This window comes from Eulemur rufifrons, unplaced genomic scaffold, assembly GCF_041146395.1.
Source record: "Eulemur rufifrons isolate Redbay unplaced genomic scaffold, OSU_ERuf_1 scaffold_31, whole genome shotgun sequence".
NCBI lineage: Eukaryota > Metazoa > Chordata > Mammalia > Primates > Lemuridae > Eulemur > Eulemur rufifrons.
This window is the reverse complement of record NW_027182814.1, coordinates 4117152-4135000: the sequence shown is the minus strand read 5'-3', so window position 1 is coordinate 4135000 and position 17849 is coordinate 4117152.

The window sequence follows — 17849 nt, the reverse complement described above, 5'->3', positions numbered from 1 at the left end:
GATTAGGATTAGGGTTAAGGGATAGGGTAATGCTTAGGGGTTAGTGTGAAGGGTTAGGGTCAAGTGTTAGGGTTTTTGTTAGGCAGAGCATTGGGGTTAGAATTAAGGGTTACTGTCAGTGTTAGGGTTGTAGGTAGGGTTACGGTTAGGGTTAGCAGTTTAGAATTAGGGTTAGGGATTAGGTGTCACAGTGATGACTAGGAGATAGGGTTAGAATTATGGGATAGGGGTTGTTCTCAGGAAATGGATTATGCATTAACGTTAGGATAAGAGGTTAAAGTTAGGCGCACGGTGAGGTTTACGTGTTAAGGGGTGAAATAGGAACAGGGTTGGGTGTTATGTTCAGGGTTAGGGTTATCTGTTAAAGGTATTGTTTATGCTTAGCGCACGGGCCCTGTCTGCATTAGGCGGGCGGGGGGAGTTTAGGGGGCTGGGATTGTACCCGGGAACCCACTCTATCATACTCTGGGTATGGGCCCGTGGGTTTCATGCAGGACACAGTGCTAGAGCCTCCTTTCACGCATGGCATGGGAGGATTGCAGGCTTTCTAATCTCTAAGAGAGCAAGAAGTCTGAGAATTAGATTTAGGGTTAGGATTATGGTTAGGGTTAAGGATGAAGTTTAGTGTTAGGGTGAGGGCTTAGGGTTAGGGATTAGGGTTACGGATAAAGGTTACTCTTAGGTTTAACGGTTACACTTTGGTTTAGGGTTGAGGTTTACGGTTAGGTTTAAGATGAGGGTTAGGGTTAGGTACAGGGTTAGGGTTAAGTGTTAGGTTTAGGGTTGAAGATTAGGATTAGGGTTAGGATTAAAGGTTAGCGTGAGAGTTAACGCTTAGGGTTAAGGTTAAGAGTTAGGGTTTAGGTTTAGGGTTAAGGTTAGGGTTCGTTTTAGGTTTAGAGTTATGTGCTATGGTTTGTGTTAGAGGTTAGGGTTAGGTTTACTGGTCACGGTTAGGGTTACGTTTAGGGGTTAGCATTAGGGTTAGGGTTAGGTTTAGGTTTAAGGGATAGGATTAGGGTTAAGTGTTGGGCTTAGGGTTAGGGTTGAGTGTTAGGGTTATCATTAAGGATTAGGGGTAGGGTCAGGGTTAAATGCTTGGGTGCGGGTAATGGTTAGGGTCAGGGTTAAGGTTCATGGATAGGGTTAGTGTTAAGGGTTACGGGTAGGTTTAGGGTTCAGGGTTAGAGTTAGCATTAGGGCTTAAGGTTAGGATTAGGCGGTAGGTTAGATTTAGGGTTAGATCTAGGCGTTAGGGTAAGGGCTAGCATTAGGGTTAAGAGATAGGGTTAGGTTTAATGCTTAGGATTAGGGTTAGGGTTTGGGGTTAAAGTAAGTGTTAGGGGTTAGCTTTAAGGATCAAAGGTTAGGGTTATTTTTAGCTGTAGTGTTAGGGTTAGGGATAAGGGATCCCATTAGCATTAAGGGTCTTCCTTACTGTAGGGTTAAGGGTTAGGCTTAGAGTTAAAGGTTAAGGTTAGGGTCAGTGCTAAGATTTAGGGTGAGGGTTAACGGTTAGGGTAAAGGTTAAGCATTAGGGTTAGGGATTAGTGATTAGGGTTTTTGGTTAGTGTTAGGGTTAGCGGTTAGGAGTTAGTGTTTTATGAAGGGGTATGGTTAGAATTAGGATTGGGGTTAGACTTAGGGTGAGGTATAGGGGTTAGGTTTAGGGGTTAGTTTTAGGGTAAAAGGATAGGATTAGGGTTACGGGTTGGGCTTAGGTTTAGGGTTAAAGTTTACTGCTAGGGTTAGGGATAGGGTTCAGGGTTAGCTTTAGGGGTTCTGCTTAGGGTTAGGTGTTAGGTTAGTGTCAGGGTTAGGTCTAGTCGTGAGGGTAAGGTTTAGGGTTAGCTTTAAGAGCTAGGGTTAGGTTTAATGTTTAGGATTAGGATTAGGGTTAAGGGTTAGGGTAAGGCTTAGGGGTTAGGGTGAAGGGTTAATGTTTTTGATAGGCATAGCATTGGGGTTAGAAGTAAGGGTTACTGTCAGTGTTAGGGTTGTAGGTAGGGTTACGGTTAGGGTTAGCGGTTTAGAATTAGGGTTAGGGATTAGGTGTCACAGTGATGACTAGGAGATAGGGTTAGAATTATGGGATAGGGGTTGTTCTCAGGAAATGGGTTATGCATTAACGTTAGGATAAGAGGTTAAAGTGAGGCGCACGGTGAGGTTTATGTGTTAAGGGGAGAAATAGGAACAGGGTTGGGTGTTATGTTCAGGGTTAGGGTTATCTGTTAAAGGTATTGTTTATGCTTAGCGCACGGGCCCTGTCTGCATTAGGCGGGCGGGGGGAGTTTAGGGGGCTGGGATTGTACCCGGGAACCCACTCTATCATACTCTGGGTATGGGCCCGTGGGTTTCATGCAGGACACAGTGCTAGAGCCTCCTTTCACGCATGGCATGGGAGGATTGCAGGCTTTCTAATCTCTAAGAGAGCAAGAAGTCTGAGAATTAGATTTAGGGTTAGGATTATGGTTAGGGTTAAGGATGAAGTTTAGTGTTAGGGTGAGGGCTTAGGGTTAGGGATTAGGGTTACGGATAAAGGTTACTCTTAGGTTTAACGGTTACACTTTGGTTTAGGGTTGAGGTTTACGGTTAGGTTTAAGATGAGGGTTAGGGTTAGGTACAGGGTTAGGGTTAAGTGTTAGGTTTAGGGTTGAAGATTAGGATTAGGGTTAGGATTAAAGGTTAGCGTGAGAGTTAACGCTTAGGGTTAAGGTTAAGAGTTAGGGTTTAGGTTTAGGGTTAAGGTTAGGGTTCGTTTTAGGTTTAGAGTTATGTGCTATGGTTTGTGTTAGAGGTTAGGGTTAGGTTTACTGGTCACGGTTAGGGTTACGTTTAGGGGTTAGCATTAGGGTTAGGGTTAGGTTTAGGTTTAAGGGATAGGATTAGGGTTAAGTGTTGGGCTTAGGGTTAGGGTTGAGTGTTAGGGTTATCATTAAGGATTAGGGGTAGGGTCAGGGTTAAATGCTTGGGTGCGGGTAATGGTTAGGGTCAGGGTTAAGGTTCATGGATAGGGTTAGTGTTAAGGGTTACGGGTAGGTTTAGGGTTCAGGGTTAGAGTTAGCATTAGGGCTTAAGGTTAGGATTAGGCGGTAGGTTAGATTTAGGGTTAGATCTAGGCGTTAGGGTAAGGGCTAGCATTAGGGTTAAGAGATAGGGTTAGGTTTAATGCTTAGGATTAGGGTTAGGGTTTGGGGTTAAAGTAAGTGTTAGGGGTTAGCTTTAAGGATCAAAGGTTAGGGTTATTTTTAGCTGTAGTGTTAGGGTTAGGGATAAGGGATCCCATTAGCATTAAGGGTCTTCCTTACTGTAGGGTTAAGGGTTAGGCTTAGAGTTAAAGGTTAAGGTTAGGGTCAGTGCTAAGATTTAGGGTGAGGGTTAACGGTTAGGGTAAAGGTTAAGCATTAGGGTTAGGGATTAGTGATTAGGGTTTTTGGTTAGTGTTAGGGTTAGCGGTTAGGAGTTAGTGTTTTATGAAGGGGTATGGTTAGAATTAGGATTGGGGTTAGACTTAGGGTGAGGTATAGGGGTTAGGTTTAGGGGTTAGTTTTAGGGTAAAAGGATAGGATTAGGGTTACGGGTTGGGCTTAGGTTTAGGGTTAAAGTTTACTGCTAGGGTTAGGGATAGGGTTCAGGGTTAGCTTTAGGGGTTCTGCTTAGGGTTAGGTGTTAGGTTAGTGTCAGGGTTAGGTCTAGTCGTTAGGGTAAGGTTTAGGGTTAGCTTTAAGAGCTAGGGTTAGGTTTAATGTTTAGGATTAGGATTAGGGTTAAGGGTTAGGGTAAGGCTTAGGGGTTAGGGTGAAGGGTTAATGTTTTTGATAGGCATAGCATTGGGGTTAGAAGTAAGGGTTACTGTCAGTGTTAGGGTTGTAGGTAGGGTTACGGTTAGGGTTAGCGGTTTAGAATTAGGGTTAGGGATTAGGTGTCACAGTGATGACTAGGAGATAGGGTTAGAATTATGGGATAGGGGTTGTTCTCAGGAAATGGGTTATGCATTAACGTTAGGATAAGAGGTTAAAGTGAGGCGCACGGTGAGGTTTATGTGTTAAGGGGAGAAATAGGAACAGGGTTGGGTGTTATGTTCAGGGTTAGGGTTATCTGTTAAGGTATTGTTTATGCTTAGCGCACGGGCCCTGTCTGCATTAGGCGGGCGGGGGGAGTTTAGGGGGCTGGGATTGTACCCGGGAACCCACTCTATCATACTCTGGGTATGGGCCCGAGGGTTTCATGCAGGACACAGTGGTAGAGCCTCCTTTCACGCATGGCATGGGAGGATTGCAGGCTTTCTAAACTCTAAGAAAGCAAGAAGTCTGAGAATGAGATTTAGGGTTAGGATTGTGGTTAGGGTTAAGGATGAAGTTTAGTGTTAGGGTGAGGGCTTAGGGTTAGGGATTAGGGTTAGGGTTAAAGGTTACTGTTAGGTTTAACGGTTACACTTTGGTTTAGGGTTGAGGTTTATGGTTAGGGTTAAGATGAGGGGTTAGGGTTTGGTACAGGGTTAGGGTTAAGTGTTAGGTTTAGGGTTGAAGATTAGGATTAGGGTTAGGATTAAAGGTTAGCGTGAGAGTTAACGCTTAGGGTTAAGGTTAAGGGTTAGGGTTTAGGGTTAGGGCTAGGGTTAGTTTTAGGGTTAGAGTTATGTGCTATGGTTTGTGTTCGAGGTTAGGGTTAGGTTTACTGGTGACGGTTAGGGTTACGTTTAGGGGTTAGCATTAGGGTTAGGGTTAGGTTTAGGGTTAAGGGATAGGATTAGGGTTAAGTGTTGGGCTTAGGGTTAGGGTTTAGTGTTAGGGTTATCATTAAGGATTAGGGGTAGGGTCAGGGTTAAATGCTTGGGTGCGGGTAATGGTTAGGGTCACGGTTAAGGTTCACGGATAGGGTTAGTGGTAAGAGTTACGGGTAGGTTTAGGGTTCAGGGTTAGAGTTTGCATTAGGGCTTAAGGTTAGGATTAGGCGGTAGGTTAGATTTAGGGTTAGATCTAGGCGTTAGGGTAAGGGCTAGCGTTAGGGTTAAGAGATAGGGTTAGGTTTAATGCTTAGGATTAGGGTTAGGGTTTGGGGTTAAAGTAAGTGTTAGGGGTTAGGTTTAAGGATCCAAGGTTAGGGTTATTTTTAGCTGTAGTGTTAGTGTTAGGGATAAGGGATCCCATTAGCATTATGGGTCTTCCTTACTGTAGGGTTAAGGGTTAGGCTTAGAGTTAAAGGTTAAGGTTAGGGTCAGTGTTAAGATTTAGGGTGAGGGTTAACGGTTAGGGTAAAGGTTAAGCGTTAGGGTTAGGGATTAGTGATTAGGGTTTTTGGTTAGTGTTAGGGTTAGCGGTTAGGAGTTAGTGTTTTATTAAGGGGTATGGTTAGAATTAGGACTGGGGTTAAAGTTAGGTTGAGGTATAGGGGTTAGGTTTAGGGGTTAGTTTTAGGGTAAAAGGATAGGATTAGGGTTACGGGATTGGGCTTAGGTTTAGGGTTAAAGTTTCCTGCTAGGGTTAGGGATAGGGTTCAGGGTTAGCTTTAGCGGTTCTGGTTAGGGTTAGGTGTTAGGTTAGTGTCAGGGTTAGGTCCAGTCGTGAGGGTAAGGTTTAGGGTTAGCTTTAAGAGCTAGGGTTAGGTTTAATGGTTAGGATTAGGATTAGGGTTAAGGGTTAAGGTAAGGCTTAGGGGTTAGGGTGAAGGGTTAGGGTCAAGGGTTAGGGTTTTTGTTAGGCATAGCGTTGGGGTTAGAAGTAAGGGTTACTGTCAGTGTTAGGGTTGTAGTTAGGGTTACGGTTAGGGTTAGCGGTTTAGAAGTAGGGTTACGGATTAGGTGTCACAGTGATGACTAGGATATACGGTTAGAATTATGGGATAGGGGTTGTTCTCAGGAAATGGTTTATGCATTGACGTTAGGATAAGAGGTTAAAGTGAGGCGCACAGTGAGGTTTACGTGTTAAGGGGAGAAATAGGAACAGGGTTGGGTGTTATGTTCAGGGTTAGGGTTATCTGTTAAAGGTATTGTTTATGCTTAGCGCACGGGCCCTGTCTGCATTAGGCGGGCGGGGAGAGTTTAGGGGGCTGGGATTGTACCCGGGAACGCACTCTATCATACTCTGGGTATGGGCCCGTGCGTTTCATGCAGGACACAGTGGTAGAGCCTCCTTTCACGCATGGCATGGGAGGATTGCAGGCTTTCTAAACTCTAAGAAAGCAAGAAGTCTGAGAATTAGATTTAGGGTTAGGATTATGGTTAGGGTTAAGGATGAAGTTTAGTGTTAGGGTGAGGGCTTAAGGTTAGGGATTAGGGTTAGGGTTAAAGGTTACTCTTAGGTTTAACGGTTACAGTTCGGTTTAGGGTTGAGGTTTACGGTTAGGGTTAAGATGAGGGGTTAGGGTTTGGTAGACGTTTAGGGTTAAGTGTTAGGTTTAGGGTTGAAGATTAGGATTAGGGTTAGGATTAAAGGTTAGCGTGAGAGTTAACGTTCAGGGTTTACTGTTAGGGTTAGGGTTAGTTTTAGGGTTAGAGTTATGTGCTATGGTTTGTGTTAGAGGTTAGGGTTAGGTTTTCCGTTCACGGTTAGGGTTACGTTTAAGGTTTAGCATTAGAGTTAAGGTTAGGGTTAAGGGATAGGATTAGGGTTAAGTTTTAGGTTTAGGGTTTAAGATTAGGATTAGGGTTAGGATTAAAGGTTAGCATGAGATTTAACGCTTAGGGATAAGGTTTAGAGTTAGGGTTTACTGTAAGGGTTAGGGTTAGTTTTAGGGTTAGAGTTATGTGCTATGGTTTGTGATAGAGGTTAGGGTTAGGTTTACTGTTCAGGGTTAGGGTTACGTTTAAGGTTTAGCATTAGGGTTAGGGATTAGTTTTAGGGTAAGGGTTTAGAGTTAGTGTTGGGCTTTAGGCTCTGGGCTTCGGTTCAGTGTCAGGGGTTAGGGTCGGTGGTACGGCCTAGCTTTAGCAGTGAGTTAAAGGGCACAACACCTGGTTAATCTAAGGTGAGACGGGTGCGGTCGAAGTCATCACGAAAGCACAACATCATTCCCTGGGCCTTGGGACAGGACCTACATGCAGGACTCAGTCGGAGCCTCATCTCACACATGGCATGGCTGTATTGTAGGCTTCCTTCACTCTGGGAATGGAAGTAGTGTGAGAATTAGGGTTGGGGTTGGGGTTAGGGATTTCGAGTTAGGGGTTAGGTTTCGAGTCAGGGTTAGGTGCTAGGGATTAGTGGTTCGGGTTAGAGTTAGTGTTAGGGGTTAGGTGTTAAGTCTGGGTTAGGGGGCCAGGGTAAGGTTTAGGGTTGGAGTTAGCGTTAGGGTTAGGGGTTAGGGTTAAGGGAGAGGGTTAGGTATCAGGGTGAGGGTTAGAGGGTTAACAGTTGGGGTTAAGCTTAGGGGTTAGGGATAGTGTTAGAGTTAAGGGTTAGAAGTATGGTTCAGGTTTATGTTTAGCATTAGGGGTTGGGGTTAGTGTTAACTGTAGGTCAGTGTTGGGGTTAGATCTCTAGGCATTAGGGTAAAGGTTATGGTTAGGGTTAAGTGTTAGGGTTATGTTTAATGGTTAGGATTGGGAATAGGGTTAAGGGTTAGGGTTAAGGTTAGGGGTTATGACTAAGGATCAACCGTTAGGGTTACTTTTAGGCGTAGATTTAGGGTAAGAGGTTAGGGTTAGTGTTAGTGTTGTTGGTCGGGTTAAGGTTAGGGTTGGCATTTCAGAATTAGGGATTAGGTGTTACGGTTATGGCTAGGAGTTAGGGTTAGAATGACGGTATAGGGCTTGTTCTCAGGGTGTCATGCATTAACGTTAAGATATCGGGTTAAAGTTAGGGTTACGGTGAGGTTTACCTGTTAAGGTGAGCAGTAGGACCAGGGTTATGTGTTATGTTCTGGGTTAGGCTTATGGTTGAATGGTAGGGTTTACGCTTAGGGCACGGGCCCTGTATGCCCTAGGAGGCAAAGTTAGGTGTCTGTGATGGTCGCTGGGAACCCACTCTATCGTACGCAGTGTATGGGCCTCTGGGTTTTAGGCAGGACACTGGCAGAGCGTCCTTTCACGCATGGCATGGGAGGATTGCAGGCTTTCTAAACTCTAAGAAAGCAAGAAGTCTGAGAATTAGATCTAGGGTTAGGATTATGGTTAGGGTTAAGGATGAAGTTTAGTGTTAGGGTGAGGGCTTAGGGTTAGGGATTAGGGTTAGGGTTAAAGGTTACTCTTAGATTTAACAGTTACACTTTGGTTTAGGGTTGAGGTTTACGGTTAGGGTAAAGATGAGGGGTTAGGGTTTGGTACAGGGTTAGGGTTAAGTGTTAGGTTTAGGGTTGAAGATTAGGATTAGGGTTAGGATTAAAGGTTAGCGTGAGAGTTAACGCTTAGGGTTAAGGTTAAGAGTTAGCGTTAGCGTTAGGGTTAGGGTTAGTTTTAGGGTTAGAGTTATGTGCTATGGTTTGTGTTAGAGGTTAGGGTTAGGTTTACTGTTCACGGTTAGGGTTACGTTTAGGGGTTAGCATTAGGGTTAGGGTTAGGGTTAGGGTTAAGGGATAGGATTAGGGTTAAGTGTTGGGCTTAGGGTTAGGGTTTAGTGTTAGGGTTATCATTAAGGATTAGGGTTAGGTTCAGGGTTAAATGCTTGGGTGCGGGTAATGGTTAGGGTCAGGGTTAAGGTTTACGGATAGGGTTCGTGTTAAGGGTTACAGGGTAGGTTTAGGGTTCAGGGTTAGCGTTAGCATTAAGGCTTAAGGTTAGGATTAGGCGGGAGGTTATATTTAGGGTTAGATCTAGGCGTTAGGGTAAGGGCTAGCGTTAGGGTTAAGAGATAGGGTTAGGTTTAATGCTTAGGATTAGGGTTAGGGTTTGGGGTTAAAGTAAGTGTTAGGGGTTAGGTTTAAGGATCAAAGGTTAGGGTTATTTGTAGCTGTAGTGTTAGGGTTAGGGATAAGGGATCCCATTAGCATTAAGGGTCTTCCTTACTGTAGGGTTAAGGGTTAGGCTTAGAGTTAAAGGTTAAGGTTAGGGTCAGTGTTAAGAATTAGGGTGAGGGTTAATGGTTAGGGTAAAGGTTAAGCGTTAGGGTTAGGGATTAGTGATTAGGGTTTTTGGTTAGTGTTAGGGTTAGCGGTTAGGAGTTAGTGTTTTATGAAGGGGTATGGTTAGAATTAGGATTGGGGTTAGACTTAGGGTGAGGTATAGGGGTTAGGTTTAGGGGTTAGTTTTAGGGTAAAAGGATAGGATTAGGGTTATGGGTTGGGCTTAGGTTTAGGGTTAAAGATTACTGCTAGGGTTAGGGATAGAGTTCAGGGTTAGCTTTAGGGGTTCTGGTTAGGGTTAGGTGTTAGGTTAGTGCCAGGGTTAGGTCTAGTCGTGAGGGCAAGGTTTAGGCTTAGCTTTAAGAGCTAGGGTTAGGTTTAATGGTTAGGATTAGGATTAGGGTTTAGGGTTAGCGTAAGGCTTAGGGGTTTGGGTGAAGGGTTAGGGTTTTTGTTAGGCATAGCGTTGGGGTTAGAAGTAAGGGTTACAGTCAGTGTTAGGGTTGTAGGTAGGGTTCCGGTTAGGGTTAGCGGTTTAGAATTAGGGTTAGGGATTTGGTGTTCCAGTGATGACTAGGAGATAGGGTTAGAATTATGGGATAGGGGTTGTTCTCAAGGAATGGGTTATGCATTAACGTTAGGATAAGAGGTTAAAGTTAGGCGCACGGTGAGGTTTACGTGTTAGGGGGAGAAATAGGAAGAGGGTTGGGTGTTATGTTCAGGGTTAGGGTTATCTGTTAAAGGTATTGTTTATGCTTAGCGCACGGGCCCTGTCTGCATTAGGCGGGCGGGGGGAGTTTAGGGGGCTGGGATTGTACCTGGGAACCCACTCTATCATACTCTGGGTATGGGCCCGTCGGTTTAAACACATCCACAGCGACCCTACAGGAAAAAAAAAAAAAACACCGTAGCCTCCAGCTACTAATTATAATGCTAACTTTCAAAATTTCCCTGCATTTTAAAACAATCTAAAAATGGCGGTGGGATGATACTTAGAAGAATGGCTTCTTGTCAGTCTCCACTAACAAAAATAGGCAACACCAAGTCAGCTACTCCTCAGCATAGTTATGTCCGTCGCAGCCTTCTTGGGTTTCAGGAGGCACAAACAAACGTTATCACAATTATGGTGAAACGCTGAACACCTGCAAGTAATTATCAACGTAGTGGTTAACTGAAAAGCTCTGCGGCATACTTCTTGGAACAAGCCAGTTACCTGTTCCCACGCAAAGAGGAGTATATAGAACCATGGTGGATTTCCAGCTGATGAAGTACAGGATTATTAAAGGAACGGGATGACCATGGGGACCATCGTTAATTCTCTGAAACAGAATCGGCCCTTTTCACCTGCCAAACACATGCCCACTTCTCCTCTCTGGGGATAATAAAAACTAACCAGCGAACTGACAGAGGGCCTCACCCCCCCATCCACATCGACCACACACACACAAAAAAAACCGTACCCTCCAGCTACTAATTATATTGCTAACTTGCATAATTTCCCTGCATTTTAAAACAATGGAAAAATGGTGGTGGGATGATACTTAGAAGAATGGCTTCTTGTCTGTCTCCACTAACAAAAATAGGCAACACCAAGTCAGCTACTCCTCAGCATAGTTATGTCCGTCGCAGCCTTCTTGGGTTTCAGGAGGCACATACAAACGTTATCAAAATTATGGTGAAACGCTGAAAACCTGCAAATAATTTTCAACGTAGTGGTTAATTGAAAAGCTCTGCGGCATACTTATTGGAACAAGCCAGGTACCTGTGCCCACGCATGGAGGAGTATATAGAAACATGGTGGAATCAAAGCTGATGAAGCAAAGGATTCTTAAAGGAATGAGATGACCAAGCGGATCCTGTTTAATTCTCTGAAACAGAATCCGCACTTTTCACCTGCCAAACACATGCCCACTACTCTTCTCTGGGGATAATAAAAACAAACCAGCGATCTGACAGAGGGCCTGAACACCCATCCTGACCGACCCCACAAAAAAAAAACGTACCCTCCAGCTACTAATTATAATGCCAATTTGCAAAATTTCCCTGCATTTTTAAACAATGGAGAAATGATGGTGAGATGATACTTAGAAGAATGGCTTCTTGTCAGTCTCCACTGAGAAAAATAGGCAACACCAAGTCAGCTACGCCTCAGAATAGTTATGCCGTGGCAGCCATATTTGGTTTCAGTAGGCACATACACACGTTATCACAATTATGGTGAAACGCTGAAAACCTGCAAAGGATTTTCAACATACTGGTTAATTGAAAAGCTCTGAGGCATACTTCTTGGAACAAGCCAGTTTCCTGTACTCACGCATAGAGAAGTATATAGAACCATGGTGGCTTTCCAGCTGATGAAGTAAAGGATTATTAAAGGAACGGGATGACCATGGGGATCATCGTTAATTCTCTGAAACAGAATCCGCCCTTTTCACCTGCCAAACACATGCCCACTTCTCCTCTCTGGGGATAATAAAAACTAACCAGCGAACTGACAGAGTGCCTGACCCCCCCATCCACATCGACCACACACACAAAAAAATCCGTACCATCCAGCTACTAATTATAATGCTAACTTGCAAAATTTCCCTGAATTTTAAAACAATGGAAAAATGGTGGTGGGATGATACTTAGAAGAATGGCTTCTAGAGAGTCTCCACTAACAAAAATAGGCAACACCAAGTCAGCTACTCCTCAGCATAGTTATGTCCGTCGCAGTCTTCTTCGGTTTCAGGAGGCACAAACAAAATTTATCACAATTATGATGAAACGCTGAACACCTGCAAATAATTTTCAACGTAGTGGTTAATTGAAAAGCTCTGCGGCATACTTCTTGGAACAAGCCACTTACCTGTTCCCACGCAAAGAGGAGTATATAGAAACATGGTGGATTTCCAGCTGATGAAGTAAAGGATTATTAAAGGAACGGGATGACCATGGGGATCATCGATAATTCTCTGAAACAGAATCCGCCCTTTTCACCTGCCAAACACATGCCCACTACTCCTCTCTGGGGATAATAAAAACTAACCAGCGAACTGACAAGGGCCTGACCCCCCATCCACATCGACCACACAAAAAAAATAAAACCGTACCCTCCAGCTACTAATTATAATGCTAACTTGCAAAATTTCCCTGCATTTTAAAACAATGTAAAAATGGTGGTGGGATGATACTTAGAAGAATGGCTTCTTGTCAGTCTCCACTAACAAAAATAGGCAACACCAAGTCAGCTACTCCTCAGCATAGTTATGTCCGTCGCAGCCTTCTTGGGTTTCAGGAGGCACATACAAACGTTATCAAAATTATGGTGAAACGCTGAAAACCAGCAAATAATTTTCAACGTACTGGTTAATTTGAAAACTCTCCAGCATACTTCTTGGAACAAGCCAGGTACCTGTGCCCAGGCATAGAGGAATATATAGAAACACGGTGGAATCCCAGCTGATGAAGTAAAGTATTCTTAAAGGAATGAGATGACCATGCGGATCCTGTTTAATTCTCTGAAACAGAATCCGCACTTTTCACCTGCCAAACACATGCCCACTTCTCCTCTCTGGCGATAATAAAAACAAACCAGTGAATTGACAGATGGCCTGACCAACCCGTCCACACTGACCACACACACAAAAAAAAAAGTACCATCCCAGCTACTAATTATACTGATAACTTGCAAAATTTCCCTGCATTTTAAAACAATGGAAAAATGGTGGTGGGATGATACTTAGAAGAATGGCTTCTTGTCTGTCTCCACTAACAAAAATAGGCAACACCAAGTCAGCTACTCCTCAGCATAGTTATGTCCGTCGCAGCCTTCATGGGTTTCAGGAGGCACATACAAACGTTATCACAATTATGGTGAAATGCTGAAAACCTGGAAATAATTTTCAACGTACTGGTTAATTTGAAAACTCTCCAGCATACTTCTTGGAACAAGCCAGGTACCTGTGCCCACACATAGAGGAGTATATAGAAACATAGTGGAATCCCAGCTGCTGAAGAAAGGATTCTCAAAGGAATGAGGTGACCATGCGGACCCTGTTTCATTCTCTGAAACAGAATCCTCACTTTTCACCTGCAAAACACATGCCCACTACTCTTCTCTGGGGATAATAAAAACAAACCAGCGATCTGACAGAGGGCCTGAACACCCATCCTGACCGACCCCACAAAAAAAAAGTACCCTCCGGCTACTAATTATAATGCCAATTTGCAAAATTTCCCTGCATTTTTAAACAATGGAGAAATGATGGTGGGATGATACTTAGAAGAATGGTTCTTGTCAGTCTCCACTGACAAAAATAGGCAACACCAAGTCAGCTACCCCTCAGCATAGTTATGTCCGTCGCAGCCTTCTTGGGTTTCAGGAGGCACAAACAAACGTTATGACAATTATGGTGAAACGCTGAACACCTGCAAATAATTTTCAACGTAGTGGTTAATTGAAAAGCTCTGCGGCATACTTCTTGGAACAAGCCAGTTACCTGTTCCCACGCAAAGAGGAGTATATAGAACCATGGTGGATTTCCAGCTGATGAAGTAAAGGATTATTAAAGGAACGGGATGACCATGGGGATCATCGTTAATTCTCTGAAACAGAATCCCCCCTTTTCACCTGCCAAACACATGCCCACTTCTCCTCTCTCGGGATAATAAAAACTAAAAAGTGAACTGACAGAGGCCTGACCCCCCATCCACATCGACCACACACAAAAATGAACCGTACCCTCCAGCTACTAATTATAATGCTAACTTGAAAAATTTCCCTGCCTTTTAAAACAATGGAAAAATGGTGGTGGGATGATACTTAGAAGAATGGCTTCTTGTCTGTCTCCACTAACAAAAATAGGCAACACCAAGTCAGCTACTCCTCAGCATAGTTATGTCCGTCGCAGCCTTCTTGGGTTTCAGGAGACACATACAAACGTTATCAAAATTATGGTGAAACGCTGAAAACCTGCAAATAATTTTCAACGTACTGGTTAATTTGAAAACTCTCCAGCATACTTCTTGGAACAAGCCAGGTACCTGTGCCCACGCATAGAGGAGTATATAGAAACATGGTGGAATTCCAGCTGATGAAGCAAAGGATTCTTAAAGGAATGAGATGACCATGCGGATCCTGTTTAATTCTGTGAAACAGAATCTGCACTTTTCACCTGCCAAACACATGCGCACTACTCTTCTCTGGGGATAATAAAAACAAACCAGCAATCTCACAGAGGGCCTGAACACCCATCCTGACCGACCCCACAAAAAAAAAAGTACCCTCCAGCTACTATTTATAATACCATTTTGCAAAATTTCCCTGCATTTTTAAACAATGGAAAAATGATGGTGGGATGATACTTATAAGAATGGCTTCTTGTCAGTCTCCACTGACAAAAATAGGCAACACCAAGTCAGCTACGCCTCAGCATAGTTATGCCGTAGCAGCCATATTTGGTTTCAGTAGGCACATACACATGTTATCACAATTATGGTGAAACGCTGAAAACCTGCAAAGAATTTTCAACATACTGGTTAATTGAAAAGCTCTGAGGCATACTTCTTGGAACAAGCCAGTTTCCTGTGCCCACGCATAGAGCAGTATATAGAACCATGGTGGATTCCCAGCTCATGACCAAAGGATTCTTAAAGGAACGGGATTACCATGCGGATCCTGTTTAGTTCTCTGAAACAGATCCGCAGTTTTCACCTGCCATACTAATACCCACTTCTCCTCTCTGGGAATAATAAAAACAAACCAGCGAACTGACAGAGGGCCTGACCAACACATACACACCGACCCCACAGGAAAAAAAAGAAAAAAAACACCGTAGCCTCCAGCTACTAATTATAATGCTAACTTGCAAACTTTTCCTGCATTTTTAAACAATGGAAAAATGATGGTGAGATGATACTTAGAAGAATGGATTCTTGTCAGTCTCCACTAACAAAAATAGGCAAAACCAAGTAAGCTACGCCTCAGCATCGTTATGTTCGTGGCAGCCATCTTGGGTTTCAGGAGGCACAAACAAACGTTATCACAATTATGGTGAAACGCTGAACACCTGCAAATAATATTCAACGTACTGGTTAATTGAAAAGCTCTGCGGCATACTTGTTGGAACAAGCCAGTTACCTGTTCCCACGCAAAGAGGAGTATATAGAACCATGGTGGATTTCCAGCTGATGAAGTAAAGGATTTTTAAAGGAACGGGATGACCATGGGGATCATCGTTAATTCTCTGAAACAGAATCCGCCCTTTTCACCTGCCAAACACATGCCCACTTCTCCTCTCTGGGGATAATAAAAATTAACCAGCGAACTGACAGAGGGACTGACCCCCCCATCCACATCGACCACACACACAAAAAAAACCGTACCCTCCAGCTACTAATTATAATGCTAACATGCAAAGTTTCCCTGAATTTTAAAACAATGGAAAAATGGTCGTGGGATGATACTTAGAAGAATGGCTTCTTGTCAGTCTCCACTAACAAAAAGAGGCAACACCAAGTCAGCTACTCCTCAGCATAGTTATATCCGTCGCAGCCTTCTTGGGTTTCAGGAGGCACAAACAAACGTTATCACAATTATGGTGAAACGCTGAACACCTGCAAATAATTTTCAACGTAGTGGTTAATTGAAAAGCTCTGCGGCATACTTCTTGGAACAAGCCAGTTACCTGTTCCCACGCAAATAGGAGTATATAGAACCATGGTGGATTTCCAGCTGATGAAGTAAAGGATTATTAAGGAACGGGATGAGCATGGGGATCATCGTAAATTCTCTGAAACAGAATCCGCCCTTTTCACCTGCCAAACTGATGCCCGCCCCCCTCTCTGGGGATAATAAAAACTAACCGGCGAACTGACAGAGGGCCTGACCCCCCCATCCACATCTACCACACACACAAAGAAAAACCGTACCCTCCAGCTACTAATTATAATGCTAACTTGCAGAATTTCCCTGCATTTTAAAACAATGGAAAAATGGTGGTGGGATGATACTTAGAAGAATGGCTTCTTGTCAGTCTCCACTGACAAAAATAGGCAACACCAAATCAGCTACGCCTCGGCATAGTTATGTCCGTAGCAGGCATATTTGGTTTCAGTAGGCACATACACACGTTATCACAATTATGATGAAACGCTGAAAACCTGCAAAGGATTTTCAACATACTGGTTAATTGAAAAGCTCTAGGCATACTTCTTGGAACAAGCCAGTTTCCTGTGCCCACGCATAGAGAAGTATATAGAACCATGGTGGATTCCCAGCTCATGAAGCAAAGGATTCCTAAAGGAATGGGATTACCATGCGGATCCTGTTTAATTCTCTGAAACAGATCCTCAGTTTTCATCTGCCATACTAATACCCACTTCTCCACTCTGGGGATAATAAAAACAAACCAGCGAACTGACAGAGGGCCTCACCAACACATACACACCAACCCCACAGGCAAAAAGAAAAAACACACCGTAGCCTCCAGCTACTAATTATAATGATAACTTGAAAAATTTCCCTGCCTTTTAAAACAATGGAAAAATGGTGGTGGGATGATACTTAGAAGAATGGCTTCTTGTCTGTCTCCACTAACAAAAATAGGCAACACCAAGTCAGCTACTCCTCAGCATAGTTATGTCCGTCGCAGCCTTCTTGGGTTTCAGGAGACACATACAAACGTTATCAAAATTATGGTGAAACCCTGAAAACCTGCAAATAATTTTCAACGTACTGGTTAATTTGAAAACTCTCCAGCATACTTCTTGGAACAAGCCAGGTACCTCTGCCCATGCATAGAGGAGTATATAGAAACATGGTGGAATTCCAGCTGATGAATCAAAGGATTCTTAAAGGAATGAGATGACCATGCGGATCCTGTTTAATTCTCTGAAACAGAATCTGCACTTTTCACCTGCCAAACACTTGCCCACTACTCTTCTCTGGGGATAATAAAAACAAACCAGCGATCTCACAGAGGGCCTGAACACCCATCCTGACCGACCCCAGAAAAAAAAAAAGTACCCTCCAGCTACTATTTATAATACCATTTTGCAAAATTTCCCTGCATTTTTAAACAATGGAAAAATGATGGTGGGATGATACTTATAAGAATGGCTTCTTGTCAGTCTCCACTGAAAAAATAGGCAACACCAAGTCAGCTACGCCTCAGCATAGTTATGCCGTAGCAGCCATATTTGGTTTCAGTAGGCACATACACATGTTATCACAATTATGGTGAAACGCAGAAAACCTGCAAAGAATTTTCAACATACTGGTTAATTGAAAAGCTCTGAGGCATACTTCTTGGAACAAGCCAGTTTCCTGTGCCCACGCATAGAGCAGTATATAGAACCATGGTGGATTCCCAGCTCATGACCAAAGGATTCTTAAAGGAACGGGATTACCATGCGGATCCTGTTTAATTCTCTGAAGCAGATCCGCAGTTTTCACCTGCCATACTAATACCCACTTCTCCTCTCTGGGAATAATAAAAACAAACCAGCGAACTGACAGAGGGCCTGACCAACACATACACACCGACCCCACAGGAAAAAAAAGAAAAAAAACACCGTAGCCTCCAGCTACTAATTATAATGCTAACTTGCAAACTTTTCCTGCATTTTTAAACAATGGAAAAATGATGGTGAGATGATACTTAGAAGAATGGATTCTTGTCAGTCTCCACTAACAAAAATAGGCAAAACCAAGTAAGCTACGCCTCAGCATCGTTATGTTCGTGGCAGCCATCTTGGGTTTCAGGAGGCACAAACAAACGTTATCACAATTATGGTGAAACGCTGAACACCTGCAAATAATATTCAACGTACTGGTTAATTGAAAAGCTCTGCGGCATACTTCTTGGAAC